The sequence below is a fragment of the Argentina anserina genome, chromosome 2 (assembly GCF_933775445.1).
Source record: "Argentina anserina chromosome 2, drPotAnse1.1, whole genome shotgun sequence".
Classification (NCBI taxonomy): domain Eukaryota; kingdom Viridiplantae; phylum Streptophyta; class Magnoliopsida; order Rosales; family Rosaceae; genus Argentina; species Argentina anserina.
The window spans coordinates 15,627,522-15,644,706 of NC_065873.1; the positions used below are offsets into that span (position 1 = coordinate 15,627,522).

At 37.7% G+C, this 17,185-nt stretch overlaps 1 pseudogene; it reads right to left on the reverse strand.

The window, feature by feature from the left end:
• Nucleotides 1–422: 422 nt before the first annotated feature.
• Nucleotides 423–14,584, reverse strand: LOC126782686 (probable flavin-containing monooxygenase 1; annotated as a pseudogene).
• Nucleotides 14,585–17,185: the final 2,601 nt, after the last annotated feature.

Consider the following 17,185-nt stretch of genomic DNA (forward strand, 5'->3'; position numbering starts at 1 on the left):
GATTTGAACACAAAGGTCGCAAGCCCTTTGAGGGGGTGTACTTGCAGGCAAGGAGACTGCTCAACCCGGCCATTAGATGGGCCACCTGCTTCTCCATTCCGACTTTAGGTTTCGCCTTCAGCCTCTGCACATGTATGTCTGCAATTATGTATAGAGGATGAAGGTTAAGCTATACTTGTATCTCAGTTCCTAGGAAACTGGGGTGACACAAAAACACCCTTTAACTTTTAGCATTGCGAAATAGCCATCCCTTGATTCCTTCAAGTTCGTGAGCTTGGTGACTCATACATTAAGTTTATTTTTTTATTTTCTTATAAGAAGCTTCAATTTCTTTATATCTAAACATTACAAGGGAAAACTTCGTTCTTATGTCGCATTTTGTCATTTTGCATGTTTGGAGAGGAAGCATAGTCCAATGGACTCTATGGCTCAAATAGCACCAAACATTCCCTTCTTTCTTTTGTGGTTCAATCTCATGTCCTTGCACGGTTGGTCGTTGTACCATAGATGAAGGGCTCCAATGCAAGATCTCCGGTGGTACTCTCCGGCATACTGCTTTGCGTATTCGTCCCATTGCTTCTCATTTTTCTCCATCTCGTTGATGATTGGTACCTTAGACGTGCCTGCAATGTAGCCATCTGCATCTCATCTCAGAGGTGTAAAAATTTGAGATACTCAGCGCTTCCGAATGTAGTTGTGGAATTCTTTCCATGCATGCATACCCTGATTAACATAAGCAGACATTACTGGATTATATATGTGAAAATCTTCTCTTCTAACAGCATTTGGTATCGGATAAGAGAGCACTACTTCATAAAGATTTTATGGAGCAACTTTTGAAGGGAGCTAGTTAACCTGTAGAGGGGTAAGATGGCATGCATCTTGAGATCCAACTATGTAGTCCTGAAAGGTGGCAGACACAAAGATGTCTTTGAGCTTCTTTTCACCTCTAAACCATGTTGCCAATTTGTCTTCAGAGGGGTCACTTCCTTTCCAACTAAAATATATACCACCTTGACAAAATTTGAAACAGCCGGAGAGTTTTCAGTATGATGCTTCCGTCTTTAAGAAATTTTAAGGAACTGTAGCTATAAGGCAAGAGTTGATTTCCCTAAGGAAACTGTGCTTGGGCACCATCCCGTACTTGGCTAACTCCAGGTTCCTAGTTACTGAAGTGCAGGGGTATATGCAGATGTGCAGACTGCAGAGCTTGCAGGGTGTCACGCACTGCACTCAAGGTTAGTGCAGACGTGTATGTCAATGAAGGGCATTGACATTGTAAGTGGGGGAGGGTGTCACGAGCTGCACAAATGGTTGTGCCATCGTGACACTTCCAAGGGGCTATGCCGAAGAGAGGGTGTCAAGCGGCAAGCATGCAAGCTGATTGCGGGCTGATTGGGTGTTCAGTGACATGTCCAGGTGGCAGTTTCGTAATTAAAACGAACTTCTAGGTTCGAGGCACTTAGGCTCGGAATTTGTGAAACGTCTGAACACGGAAAATGTTCGGGACGTCGAAAAGAGTTCAATGCACTTGACGGCATATTTTTATGATCTTGTATGAATTAATTATGGAAGTTGACCCTCCTCGGATATTTGATGTTTCATCCTGCAAAGTCTAGTTTTCTCCAATATGCTCTATAAGGGGGGGGTACCTGGTGTCTGACTCTCCACCACCCTCGGTGCCGGCCTTATGGGGCACTAAGCGAGTCACTCCTGGGGGACTTTGGGAAACCTAGGAACTGGGCGGATGTCACCAAAGAGTGGTGGCATGCGTTTCCATGAGTCAGGAAGTCTCATGGACAGTATTGGCCGGTAGGCCAATATTGCGGGTCCATGCAGGTGGCGAGGTTCGTACGTGGGCGATCCTTATGCCAGCGGCATGGGCGAATACATGGGCTTAAGGAAGATGTGTCAGAACCCTGTGGTGCGCAATGGCCACAGAGTAAAGCGATGTGGGCATAGGTTATGGGTTCGACCTTGCCCAAAGGAAAGAGTTGCGAGCAAGCACGGAAGGGCGACACCATGCTAGAAGGAAGGAAGCATATAGTGGGCAGATGCGGGCAAGTGGCCTAATCAGAGTATGCTGGCAAGATGGATATGATGCCGGATGATATGTGGGAGGTGAGCCGTGGAGGTGAGCCTCGCCCAAGAAGTTAACACCCAAGGGCAGAGTTGCCCACAGGATTATCCCCATGGGGGAGGGGTTGACAAAGGATGCCTATATGCCGAGTGAGCACGATGATGGATGCTCAGGAGGCAAGTAACGTGCGTATGCTTCCAAGGGACGGTCAGATAGAAGGAAGCGAGGACCATCAAAGTCTCAGCCTACTGTCATGCCGTTTTTTACAAGGTGCAAGGTACACACTTGCTAGTAAGGGGTTGGCATGGAAGCCTATCGGTTGGGCGAGTGTCATGGGAGTACCATGACACGAGGAAAGCGATCAGTAAGGGGCTGACATTGAAGCCTATCGGTTGGGCGAGTGTCATGGGAGTACCATGACACAAGGAATCGATCGATATGTGGATGACATGGAAGCCTATCGGTTGGGCGAGTGGCATGGGAGTACCCTGACACAAGGAAGTGATCGATAAGTCACAAGTGTGAGACTCATGTGTGAGTAGCTTTTGTTGGTGGAACCTCACAAGCAAAGGAATGTGTGTTGGAAAGATTGAAATGACACGGGAGGCGCACAAGTAAGAAAAGAAAGTTGGCATCATGAATGCATGAAGAGTTAGGCTGGTCTTGGTTAAGAGTAACCTTGGCGCCGCACGAGTCATATTCCGCTGCGTAATAAGTCGGCCCGTGACACAGGGCAAGACTGCACACAGATCTGCAGTTCCTGCCAGAACTGTGTCGTTTGTGCCTAAGAGCGTCGTTCTCAGTTTAAAGCAAGGTTGTCAATTCTTGGAGTTGGTGTCGTTTCTTGGGTGTCATCTGCTGCATCTAATGCAAGAGCAAGTCTGCATCTAATGCGAGAGCAAGTCTGCATATACCAACAAGATTAGTAGAATACTACCACTTGATTAGAGCAATCTAGGTATTTACTCTTCTTGTCTCTACGGCAAGTACAGAACGGGCATTTTTTAGTTTTGAGAATTATCAAAAGTAGACTTAGAAGAAGAGTTTCTTGTGGAATTCGTCCATTGATGCATGTCCTAAATATATATATATATATATATATATACATTTCTGGGTAGATTCCGACGATTTCGCTATTCCGGCCGTTGTGGGTCGTCGATAGAGTTCCGACAGACACATACGGGATTGCCGGGAGGGGAGAGGGAGCATGGCTGGCACCATCCACGCCATCGTTTCGCATTACCGGTGGCCGGAATGACCGAATCTGAATGGTCCGAACCTCCGGACTTGAGAAAATCAATATATATATATATATATAGAGGCTCGATCAAGAACAAACATCTGCAACTCTCCAAACGTGCGGATGTTCTTAGCTTTTTTGATAATCACACGTCGGCAATGAAGCTTCTCTCGTTAGACGGTGTCCATGCCTCTGCTTGGACCTTCTTCTTGACAGTGGAGCCGCTCACTACTAGTTTCTCATCTCCTCTTGCGAAACTTGAACTCTCAGGCAATCTTGCTGCCCAGAACCTTGAATTTTGATCTCCTTGGCCTTCATTATCCTGTCCAGAACCCTATACCTAATCTCCAAGATGAATATGCTGTTTCTTTGGCAACCAAAACGCCATCACCGGCTTGAATCATCCAAAAAACAGAGACGTCCCTTGCGTACATCTCTGAACGGCTTTGTGTATATATTATATATGTTGATCAGGTGCGGAGGTATGTACCTTACGTAAGGTACGGATTTGCTTCCGGCGACGGTGGGCCGCAACGGCGCGGCGCACCGACACTGCCGCACTACCCACCTATAAACAAGAAACATTTATCAGAGAGAGTAGCTGGTCTATGTATACTGTATAATCTATACGACACGACAAGTTTCGAAAGTAGCTAGTTAACCTGTAAAGAGGTAGTATGGCCTCTTGAGATACCATCATGTAGTCTTGAAAGGTGGGAGAAACAAAGATGTCTTTGAGTTTCTTCGCACCTCTAAATCCTGTAGCCAATATGGCCAACTCGGTGTTCAGAGGCGATACTGCCCCTTCCACCAAAATACCTTCTTTGCAATTTCCGAATTGACCTGGAGATTTCTTGAGTATGAAGCTTCCCTCTTGGACTCGGTCATAAAATTTTTCAGGCACTATTGCTATCACACAAGAACTAATATCTTGAAGCAATCTACGCTTAGGTACGATCCCGTACTTGTATAATCCTAGCTTCTTATTTGCATATGTTTCCACAAGTTTCGAAAAAGCCCATCTCTGTTGAAAATACATGCAGTCATGCAGATTGATTAACTAATATACATCATTATTCTTCACAGATAAAAATCACTGAATAGTATGCAAACTTCAACGCATTTACCAGAGGTGAAAGCAGTTTTCCAAGGAGACCGATCATGAAGCCTTCACCAGGCTTATGAACCAATAGCTCCGAGAAGCGATTGAAGTACTGCAAGAGGCACACCCCAAGGATGGAGGTCTGGAAGAGTCCGGTGTTCTTTCCTGTACAACACTGTGCATGGATTTTCCATTCCTGCATATTTAACCAATTAATTGAGAGTCAAGAAGAAAAGTCAAATAGAAGCTATGAGTAAATTATCACATTATTAATACCATTTACGTTTGAACACTCCATTGCAATGTCCAATGCGAATTTCCGAGAGCCAACAACTGTTACTTGCTTTCCGGTCACAAATTTAGCAGCGCTTTCGTTATCCATGTCGGCATATTCCATGGAGTGTATAACATCACCCTGAAATGCTTCAGGTCCCTTATTTGGAGGGAATTCAGGAATGTTTGGAACACCGCTGAATCGTTCGACGCAGAGGATTACAAAGTCTACTACATAAGTCTGTTTATCATACTTAATTAGTGTCACAACAGGGCCGGCCCTGACATTTTAAGTGCTATAGGCGACATAAAATTTTGGGCCCCTTAAATAAAAAAACAATCTTCTTCAACTAACATATGACAAAGAAAAAATGAAAAAAAAGAACCATTATCACTATGACTTAACAAGATAATATCTTAGTTCAAATAAAAATCTTACAATTACAAAAAAAACAGTACCTGATTATTGAAAAATGACTCTTCTTGCATTTTTTGCTGCAAAAGTTTCAATTAAGCTTGAATAATCAAGCTTGTGAGCCAAATCTTTTTTAATTGACAACAAAGCTAGACCGTTCAATCTTTCCTGTGACATAGTTGACCGAAGATAGGATTTGATCAACTTTAAATTTGAAAAACTTCTCTCAGTAGAGGCAACAGTAACAGGTATGGTTAGTAGAATTCTGTAAGCAACCCAAGCATTTGGGTAACACTCATCCATTTGCTTCAAATAGTTCAATACATCAACTGCCCTCTTTGCTTCTTTTGGTATAGCTCTTCTTAAGTAGTTCAATTCATTGAATAAGTCACTTCCATTAACATCAGAGACATCACCATCTTTTAACAATTTTTCAAGATTCATATAATAGTCACTCAAACTATTATTATCTACATATTTCAATTTCTCCAACTTGAATAAAAATCTAAAATCTTCTTCATATTTCTTAAATTGCTCAAACCTACTTTGAAGTGAAGAAAATGCTTGATCAATTGTACAAAGAAAGTAACTGACCTTGAATGATTCTAACGCTGATGGTGTCACCTCATCTTCACTATTACTTTCATCAAAATGCCTTTTTTCGAGTATTTCTTTTTTCACGAAATGCAACTTCAATTTCCATCTCACTTGCAATTTCTTTAGTTATAACTAAGGCCTCATCAAATCCAGTTTCTCTGTACTTTTGGATAAATGACATAAGTTTCTCCAATTCTTCAATAGCAACATCAATATGCATGTCTTCAGTTTGGAGAAATTTACTCACAATATTGATAGCATGCAACAAATCATACCAAATAACCATCCCCAACAAGAATTCAAAATTCATTTCATATGTTGCCATGCATTGAGCAGTAGACCTTGTTTTAGAATCATCACCATCTTTTTCCAAGCACTTTAAAGCATCTCTTATTTTAGGAGCTTGATATCTAAATGCTTTCACACTATCAACAAGACTCTCCCATCGTGTTTCAGACAATGGTTTAAGACTGAGCCCATCCACATAATCCCTAAAAACATGCCATCGCTTTGTCGAAGATGAGAGGAATGAATATATCCGTTGTACCACTCCGAAAAAATAATCAGCTTTAGGATTACAGTTAACCATATCACATATTGCAAGGTTCAAGCTATGACAACCACAAGGTGTAAAAAATGCTCTAGAATTTACCTCTAGAAGTCTACTCTGAACACCCTTGTGCTTTCCTCTCATGTTAGATCCGTTGTCATATCCTTGTCCTCGTATATCACCAATATTAAGTGTATGACTGTCAAGTACATTTGTAAGCTCATTAAATAGTCCAAGTCATGTTGTATCATTCACCTTCAAAAATCCCAAAAAGAATTCTCTCACCACAATAGGACTTGCTGTAACATCTACACATCGGCCAATAAGAGACATTTGCTCCTCATGACTAGCATCTGAAGTGCAATCAAGTATAACAGAAAAATACTTTGCTTCTTTAATAGTTGCAAGAATAGAAACTTTCACCTCATTTGCTAGGAGCTGAATCATTTCGTTTTGGATCTTGTGACTCAAGTAATGGTAATGAGTTTCTTTCTTCAAAACACGTCTAACATGTTCATGCATCAATGGATCAAACTCAGAGATCATCTCAATCACTTGTAAAAAAACTTCATTGTTCTCTTCACACAGTTTCTCATTATTCCCACGAAATGACAAATTATTTTTGGCAAGACTTTTCACAACTGCTAGGATCCTCAGTAGTACTTGTCTCCAATGCTCTCTATCCTTCTTGATTTGTTCTTCCAACCCCTGATCAATTGTTGCATTCTTTTTCAATCTTATTTCCAATTCAATCCAGCTAGTAAAGCAACTGAGGTGATGCTTATTTCTTTCATGGCTTGCAAGTCTTGCCCTAACATTTTTCCAATCATTCAGTCCTTCATTACCAAGTTGGCCCAACAAAGTCTTGTGATGATCTTTCCTGAACAATTTGCAACAAAAACAAAATACCTTGTCCAAAGAAATCGAGTACACCAACCACCTCCTGTTCTTCTTTTCACCATTAGGTAAGACACGATAATAATGATTAGAACTAAAACGTCTCCCCTTGTAATCATCTGGATAGGTGAAATTACTTTCTCTTTTAAGACCTCTTTCAACTATAAAATCTTTGGAATTTTGTTCCATCTTCTCCCAATTTCCTAGATCATCAATATCGAATGAGAAATCAAATGTTGCACTTGAACCATGTTGATCATCTTCCTCTTGCATATCAATATTTTCACCTGCATCTTCCATATCACTATTACCTCTTGCATCTTGTTGAACATGTTCAGTATAATTTATTTCTTCCTCTTGCATATTAATATCATCACATGCATCTTGTTGATCATCTTCAGCTATAACTATTTGTTCCTCATTCTCTAAAAGATTTGGCTTGTCCATGTTACCACTACCATCAACATTCTCATTCTGATTGTTCTCATGCTCAATCTCATTGTTCTCCTGCTCATTCTCATTGTCATATATATTCACATTAGTATCAGTGTGTACTTGTTTAGTTTTTCTCTCAAGAAACCTCTTGAAAGATCCGGCTTCACGTTGATCTAATGCAGCTCTTTGTTGCCTCCTCTTTTTTTTTGAGACCCTGATAGTTGACTTTTAATTCTATTTGGAGCCATTATATAGCAATCTGATTCAAAAATACAAAAAGATAATAACTTAATAAGACTACTCAAATAACTCAATATATATGACACTTATGCAAACCAAACAAACTAACTGATCTAACATTATAACTTTCCAATTGATTAATATTACTCATCCAATTATAACTTATGAGTTATGATCAATAGTTAATAAGACGATATTCATCATTGTTAAACGAAAAATAGCAAATTAATAGTAAATCATTAGAGAGAATAGATATCTAATAATTATGTAAAATTACAAACCATAATAAGCATTCAATTCATTCTTACATTTCCAAACTTTTAGAAAACACAGTACTATGTTAGGATTTACTGTATTCACAATTTCAATTAAAGTAATGTCCAATCTTATGAAATTAAAGTATTGAAAACAAGAAATAATTGAGAAAGTATTTACCTTGTAAGAAAATAAATATCTTCTGATCAAAACGTCCAGGTCTGACTAGGGCTGGATCTAAAATGTCTGGTCTATTTGTGGAAGCAATAGTGATGACTTTCCCCATTCCTTCAAATCCATCCGAGCAAACAAGGAGCTGGAGCATCAAGATACCATTCAACAATTTTAAGCTATTAGCTACAAAATATAAATAAAATAAAAAAATGAGTAAAAAGTTCAATCATTCGTTTATAACCAACCTAGTTAAGAGTAACATCATGATCTTGGAATCTTGTCCACCAGAACCCTTGATCAAACCATGCTCCCTTCCAACAGTATCCAACTCATCAATGAAGACAACTGATGGAGCCTGGGCAGTGGGCACACAACTATGAAAAGCCAAAAAGGTGAGAGGAGATGAAACGCAAAAAGCCGAAAACCAAACCAGATCCTTTTTGTTTTTCTTTTCGTTATATATACTATAAAAAAAAATTGGGCCCTCAAAAATTTGAGGCTCTAGGCCCATGCCTCTTGGGCTTACCCCAGGGCCGGCACTGTGTCACAATATTACGAACAGTCCGACCACATAACATAAACGAAAATCAAAATCTACAATCACATATACCTAAGTGGAAAGGCTTTGCATGTCTTCTACTATAACTTTCCATTTTCCTTCCGAGCTGAAGGGTTCTCCAGTGTCACCCCACCAACTCCAAGATTTTAGCTCATCCTCAGATGGCCCTTCATACTCTATACCACACTGAAGGTACATGATTTTGGTCTCCATGATGTTGATGAAGGTCCAAAGGAGTGAAGAACAAACTAAGAGAGAGATTGAAGGTATATTGGTCTCCATGATGTTGATGAAGATCCAAGTCATTGGATTAAAAGATGGAATCAGATCGGCAAAGGAGCATTGATGATGTTAGCTCCACGTCATGATCTCTTACCTTGGAGGGAGGTTTAATTTGTTTATGCAAGGGTAGTTTAATTAATATATATGTGAGAATATATATTTAGTTAAACTGTGATTAGAAATTGTTATAAGTCATTTATATTAAAATATCTTTATATGGGCTTTTCCTTATATAGATAAAGTTGTATTAGGAATGAGGTTAAGTGGGTTTCCTATTAGTGCTAGGGTTAATATGTAATTTCCGTGAGGTATAAAGGGGTGTTGTTGTGTGTTGACGAGGTAGAGTGGCAGTAGGTTATTTTCCGCACACACATACACAGATAGGAGAAGAAGAAAAGGTGAAAACAAGAGAGAAGAAATTCACATCAAAGAAGAGCTTTGTGCTAGGAGATCTTAGTGACTCCATTAAAGACCTTAGTGGAAACATCGACAAGCTTAGTGAAGTCAAAGTACATGTGATTACAACGATCTTAGTGAGGTTGTATCGACATTTGAAGCAACGATCTTAGTAAAGTTGTTTCATACTTGGTTGTGACTATCAAGTAAGAAGTATTTTACTTTTGAGAATAATATTATTATTGATTAAGTAGTAATCGTTGTAATATTGATTGTTAAAAAAAAGTGAAATTCTTCCACATGTTCCGCTGCTATTACTCGTTCTTGTTCTATCTTGTATTTTCATTTGGTACTAGAGCAGGTCACTAGACGTACTTAGTGAGATCTGTGGGATTAAAGATGAAACGTCAAGGATTGAATCAACCGCTCATGCTCTACAGTATTTTCGCTCAATGGAAGCTTCAAATGAGATCATTTATATATGGTATTGATTTTCATGCATGGAGAAGAATTGAACGTCGATGGAAACCTCCAATGAAAGATGTTGATTCAAAAGCTACTGAGGGGACATCCACTGGTGAATTAAAAGATGAAGATGGGTGGACTGAAAAGGAGATTAATGCTAATGAAGGAAATCACAAGACCCTTAATGCTCTATATGCTTCAATGAGCAGAGAAGAAAAGAAAAGAGTTCAGAACTGTGTCACGGCCAAACAGGTTTGAGATAAATTATGTGTTTTAAATGAAGGTAATAATACTGTAAAAGAACAAAGATTACAACAATATTATTCTGAAATCAATGCTTTGAAAATGAGAGATGATGAAACTATTGATGATTTTATAGTCATTTTACTGATCTCTCTAGTTTGTGTGAAAGCCTTGGAGACCTTACATGAATATGATATTGTCAGAAAAATATTATGGTCTCTTCCAAAGTCATACAGAATGAAAAAGACAATAATCCAAGAGCAATATAATCTCAATGAATACTCTGTGGACTTGTTGATTGGAAATCTGAAGGCTTGGCAGATGAAGCTTGAAGAGGATGAAAGACTGAAATGTAAGAATTCTAAAATATTGCTTTAAGTGTTACAAAAAATCCTAAATCAAGCTCTGAGGGGGCTGTAAATAATGAACTGTTGATTTTAGAATTAACAAAATAATCAGAATTCTATGAGGAATTTTAATGGAAATAATAGGCGTTTTGAGAAACGTAATGATAATTCCTCACAAAAGAAGTATGAGTATGGAAGTAGTAGTAATAGTAATAAGAAGTGTTATACTTGTGGTGGCATTGGCCACATTGCTACTGACTGTGAAAATAAGAAATTTGATTCAAATAATAAGGCTTACAAGTCCTCTTAGAGTGATGATGATGATAGTTCCCCAAAAAGAGGACATTGATTATGCAGGTTCAGAAACTGAGGATAAAGAGGATTAAGAAGAAGATGAAGATAACAGCTATGAGGATAATGAGATTTTTGAATATCAAGCAAAAGTTATAAAGGTTGCTGAGAAAATTTTAGAAAAGAATGTTCTATTAAAGCAACAAATGGAGAAGTTGGAAGGTGAAAAATTGGAATGGGAAGTGGAGAAACTGAACATGAGAAGGAAAAATGAAAATGGTGATCATGTGCTTGAAAGAAAACGACTTCTAGCAAAAAATCAAATGCTCCAGGATGAGGTAATCGAAAAAGATAATCTTATTGATTTGTTAAATTCAAAACTCGGTAAGTTACAAGTGTTGCTTGATGGAACATATAACAAGGTTGGAAAATTTCAAGATAGTTCAAAATCGTTATCTGACATTCTGAGTTCAGGGAAGAGCTACAATGATAGAACCGGACTTGGATACACTGGTAAGTCTAGCTCAAATAAAAATCCTAATACTTTCACTAAGTTTGTTTGTGAACAAACAAGTTCTAAAGCAAGTGAAACATATGTTGGAGAACATGAAAAATATGAGAATATTTAGACCTCTTTCAATTCAAAGTGGTCAAGTTGAATGACACATATGAGAAATATATTAAAGATATTCGAAGTAAGTTGGAACAACATAGTCCGTTTTTTCTTGATATTTCTCACTTTGTTGGTTTATCTAAATCTTATAAAAAAACTAAGCAGGATGTGAAAAAGACTCAGAAATATCTAGGTAAGACAGTTTGGAGGAAAAAGGAAAACCAGAGTCACATAGAAGGTTACTGTAATTTGTGTTGTATTGATATAGAATATAAATCTGACGATAAAGAAACTAGAACTGTAATTGACTCTATAAATCTAATTGTTGATCATTATGTGGATTTGTTTGAATTATCTGATGATGGGTAACTAAGAACTAAAAATACAAATGTGCAGTCACATGGAGAATCAAGAGAAGTTAATAAAAGTTTACAACCTGCAACAAAATTTCATACGGATTAAAAAAACAGGTTTAGAAAGATCATTCAACTAGAGATGTCATTGGAGAATGCGTTCGGACTAGAGGAATGACAAAGAAAATTGCGTCACACAAAGGAGAAAACACAAAAAGCTCTGACACCGAAAATGTGGAAATTAACAAATCTCTAGTAAGTTTTATTAAAGAGAAAGTTAAAGAAACTAACGCTGAAATTGCAGGTTATTCTGATGTAAATTGGGGAGGTAATCTGCAAGGGTTGAAAATGTACTAGTGGTGATTGTTTCTTCATTGGTACGAATTTAGTTGCATGACATAGTAAGAAACAAAATTGCACATCATTGTTTACAACAGAAGCTGAATATGTTGTTGTAGGTAATTGTTGTATTCAAATGCTTTGGATGAAAAATATGCTTAAAGATTATGGTATTCTGCAAGAAAAGCTTGTTATATTTTGTGATAATACAAGTGTTATTAATATTTCCCAGAAACTTGTTCAACATACTAGGACTAAACATATTGATATTCATTATCACTTCATTCGTGAACTTGTTGACAAGAATATTCTGGCATTAGAATTTGTTTCTACAGATTATCAATGGGCAGACTTGTTTACCAAACCACTGGATACAAATCGTTTTATGACCTTGCGTAAGGCCATCGGCATTTGCTCTCAGTATTGAAAAATAAAAAGTTTGTTGGGAACTCATGTTACGGTAACTATACTTTGTCATTCATCTTATCTTACTATGGATGAGTTATTGCATTTTACTTGTTTGTTCTTTGGTTCTTTTGGCATGTTGCTTTGGACCAAATATCATGTGTTCTCTGATGTCATTCATTGTTATTAGACATTATGTTTGGTTCTCACATACACATACTTCGTAGTGGTGGAAAAATCTGAGTTGAGTGACTTAATCAGGAGCCAGTGTAGTTGAATAAGTGTTATAGATATTGACTGTATGCAACACAAAAAGAAAAAAATTATATTGTGCATGCAGTCCTAGGCTAGGCTAGTTCTACATCTCCACGAGTTGACTAGCTACTGGACGCCTAGAGGAATGGACTGGTTTGGTCTCCCCAGAGGATCTGATGTTTTTTTGCCAGACTAGTTCTCCTCTCCAGGAATTGACTAACTACTCGAAACATGTTGGAATGGAGTGGCTTGGTCTCCATGGTGGTTGAAAAATTGTCTCAGCAATGTACTGAGTTCATGTTATCAAAATAAGAAAAATACAAATTATGGTGTTATAAGGAGATTATATGGAGAGATAGGAGGAGTGTCGTTTAAGTTGGCTTGCAAATTTAATCACTCCTCTTATTCATTCCTGTTATGAAGTATATATCATTGCACCTCACTTATTACATTTGGCTAATAACCTTGTATATTGCTCGAGAACACATGTTTGCTTAGGTTGACAAAGTGTATTGTCATAATCAACTGGATAATACAGTGATTGTCGTAACTCTTGTCATGGTTGAATGTTATGTCCGGACTTGTTTTCTGTTACTGTGACATTGTGGTCTATGTCATGCCCCAAGTAGAGTTGTGAGATTACTGTGCATAAGGTTTTAAAATAATTTATATCCTTAGAGTGGTCTGCTTCTTGATGTTCTGTAGCTTCATATTTTCACTATGCATAAGTTCTTGTTACATTTGGGTGTGGTAATAGGTATTTAGTTCTAGCTTGTCTTTGTTCTGTATACAAAGGTTTATTTGAAAATCATGTACGGTGTGCGATTCTCTTGTCATGGAAGTACTTTTTGAGTGAATGTTGATTGGCCGCATGTATGAGTTTGTGGTAATTACGATTGTCATATTCAATTCTTATTCATCTTTGCAGGAATTATAATCTCTAGTTTCATCTTTTTAGTGGCCGTGTACTAGTTTTGCCTGCTGTGACTATTTGCTAACATGATTCTAGGGTTTGGTTTCATGATAATTGATTATATGCAACATATAGAGTATTTTCCTATATATAGAGAAAACGGAAGTTGCTTCTTTTTTTATCTCTATATCTACATCACAAGATAGGGTTTACTCCTACGTTCTTATTACTCCTCTTGTATTCTTCACGGTTTGGTAAGTGTGCAGTGATCCAATCATGAGCAATGAACATCGTACTCAAAGATCTTAGTGACTCCATTGAAGACCTTAGTGGCAACATCGACAAGCTTAGTGAAGTCGAAATACGTGTGATTACAACGATCTTAGTGAGGTTATTTCATACTTGATTGTGACTATCAACTAAGAAGTATTTTACTTTTGAGAATAATATTATTATTGATTAAGTAGTAATCGTTGTAATATTGATTGTTCAATAGAAAATTAAATTCTTCTATATATTCCGCTGCTATTACGCGTTCTTGTTCTATCTTGTATTTGCACACACACTTTCTTGTTGAGTTTGATGTGCTTGAGCAAGTCGAAATGACGAGCATACGATTGGACATATTCTAGTACCTGATTCTGGTTAGGATGGTCCTCTGTCACTGAAGAAGGCCAGGGATAATCTGAGAATTGGTAGGATGCTTTAGGAGATTGGAGCTTAGTAGTTTCCACAGTCTTGGTCCATACGCCTCCAACGGTGCTAGCTGATTCAAAAACAATGGGCTGAAAGCCCTTGAGAGGGTGTATTTGCACGCAAGAAGGCCACTGATCCCAGCTCCCACAATGGCTACCTGCTTATCCATCAACCCTTATCTAAGTTTTTGCTATTATCAATCTCTGTATGCCTATACTTGCATGTGCTAATGCTTTATACACACACACCCATATATTTTTTTTTTCTGAAATGACAAGGTTGCTATATGTTTCATGTATGGATAAGAATCTACAAATAAATAGGGAGAAAATGATTGCTTTGTTTTGGTTTTCTTTCTTTGTATCTGTTTGGCCGGCCTTGCAATTTTTGATTCTTTTGGAGTCTTAATTAGAGCGTTTTGATATACTTCGAGTATTTAAAAAATAAGTGAGGAAGAATTGCACCATGGCCGGCCGCCCTCGACTGTCTTCGGTTATGGATCCTCCGGTATGTCTTTCGCTAGTCCAGGTTCATTACAGCAGTAAGTCAAAGCTAATATACTTATGCTACTTCACGTACATTGTGTTGTATTTTACTCGAACAGTGTAACGTTCAATTCGACAAGGTCTCTTTCAAAATCTTACAACTCAGGTCTACTAACCTGATCCAGTCGGTGCTTTGTTCGGATGACCTCTCTGATCCATCTACAACTCAAATGGCTATTTGTAGCTCATTTGTAAACCCTCACCTATATTGTAACACACTAAATCGATATTATTTGTGTTATGTATCTCTTTAACCCAAATGTGATACAATGTATCTCTTTAATATATTTTTAATTGTGTTATGTACATTTTAATTTCTATTTATATTATCATTTAATGACAACTATCTTTATAAATGATAAATTTAATAATTTTATTATGAAAAATTCAAATTAGAAAACCCTAAACCATAAAATTGAAAATTACATGAAATTTAACTAATTTAATTTACATAAATTATAATTAAATAGTTAAAAAATACTAACAATCATGATCACTTGGTGTATAGATGGGCATTTCCGGATAATAGTCATCATCGGTGGGCAGGAATAAGTCACGTTTTATATCGGTAGTGTTGTTGTCTATTTAATGAGTTTTTACACTAAAAAAATACAAGTTTAATTCGAGTTTAATGTTGTAGTATATTATTCCAACAAAAAAATATAATTTTGTTTTTCAAATAATGAAATATATATTCATTAAACAATGTTTTTATATATTTATGAAATTATTCACCAAAACAACAATAAAAAATAGTTTTTGAGATGAGACACACATGTATCAGTATGCCACAAAAATGTGTCAGAAACGTGGCTATATATGTTAAAGACAAAAAAACAGAAACATTATATAAATAGTCTTAAAGCTTTAAGCCGGCCGGTTCTATTTGACCTCCCACTTTACTGTTTATACGTCCACTAGTTTTTGTAAAAGCTGATTTCCTATTTTTCCCTCTCTCTCTCAATACACCTTCTCACCCTCTGTAGTTGTAATCAACTCATCCGAATCCCAAAAATTATCTCTCTAACACCTAGTATGATGATTCAAAACCTCTATTATTAAGTGATTCTAGAGTGAAGACGCAAGAAGTCTATGGTCGTGCCAATGTATCAATCGAATTAAAACATGATAAAATATTAATATACGAGACCATGGTTTTTACTCGAACGCCGAAGGTAGAAAGATTGAATTATCAGCATTGTTAAAAGGTTCTTACTCTCTGATGAGTTATTCCACATGAAAATGTCAGAAATGGAAAAGAGGATTCTTCCCCTCTAATGGCTTTTTTATTAGAGGACGAAAGGGGAAATAAAATTATTCAAAAATTAAAAGAGGTATACTTAGTAAAAAACAGATGTGTAAATAGAATCTTTTTTAAAATCTTAGGTGAGCCTTAAAGTGAGTTTTTTTAAAAAACATTCATTTGATGTATGGTTTTTGTTTTTGTAATACCCCGAATTTTCGGGTTTAAAATCGTATAATTCTTGTAAATATTCAAGCTTGGTAATTTTAGTAAAATCACATTTTTTACGCATTCTCGTCGATTTCTTGCGAAACAAAACTGATTTCGGAAATTTAAGTGGGAAAATATTACGTTTTCAGTGGCTTGAGAGTCGACTTTTATTTCGTTGCTCATCTATGAAAACTTCATTCATGAAAGTTGTAGAGCTCATCGATAAGAGTTCGTGGAAACGTAGTACACCTTAATCGGATGTTGTATGTGAAAGTTATTATCAACGGAAGTTGTTCCGATTTTAGAAGGCTATAAAACGACATTTTGGAAACTTTCCAAAACAGGAACATTTCCCCGCATCTTTCTCTCTCTCTCATCCCCGACCCTTATTTCCTTCGCCGACTTCTTTACCGGTGATCTCCCTCCTCCGGCCACCGTGCACTACACCGCCGGTGTCGTTGGGACCGCACAGCCATGTCGATATGTCGTAACAGCAACCCACCCTGCGACGTGTGTCAGCCGCCACCGAGGGAGAGCAGTTGTGGCACCGGCGAACTTGACATCGCCGGCGATGTTGGAGCTCAAGGCTGCGACGACGAGTCCTCGCTCCTCCTCCTAGGCATGATTACACCGGCGGTGAAGCCCGAATCAAGCCGGGTAACCTCCGATCTTTAATCCCCGATCCGGGATCTTGCGGCGGCGATTTCGGCGGTTTCCGGCCGACTTGGAGCAAATTGAAGGTATGGTTACGATCTCCACCTTGTGATCTACG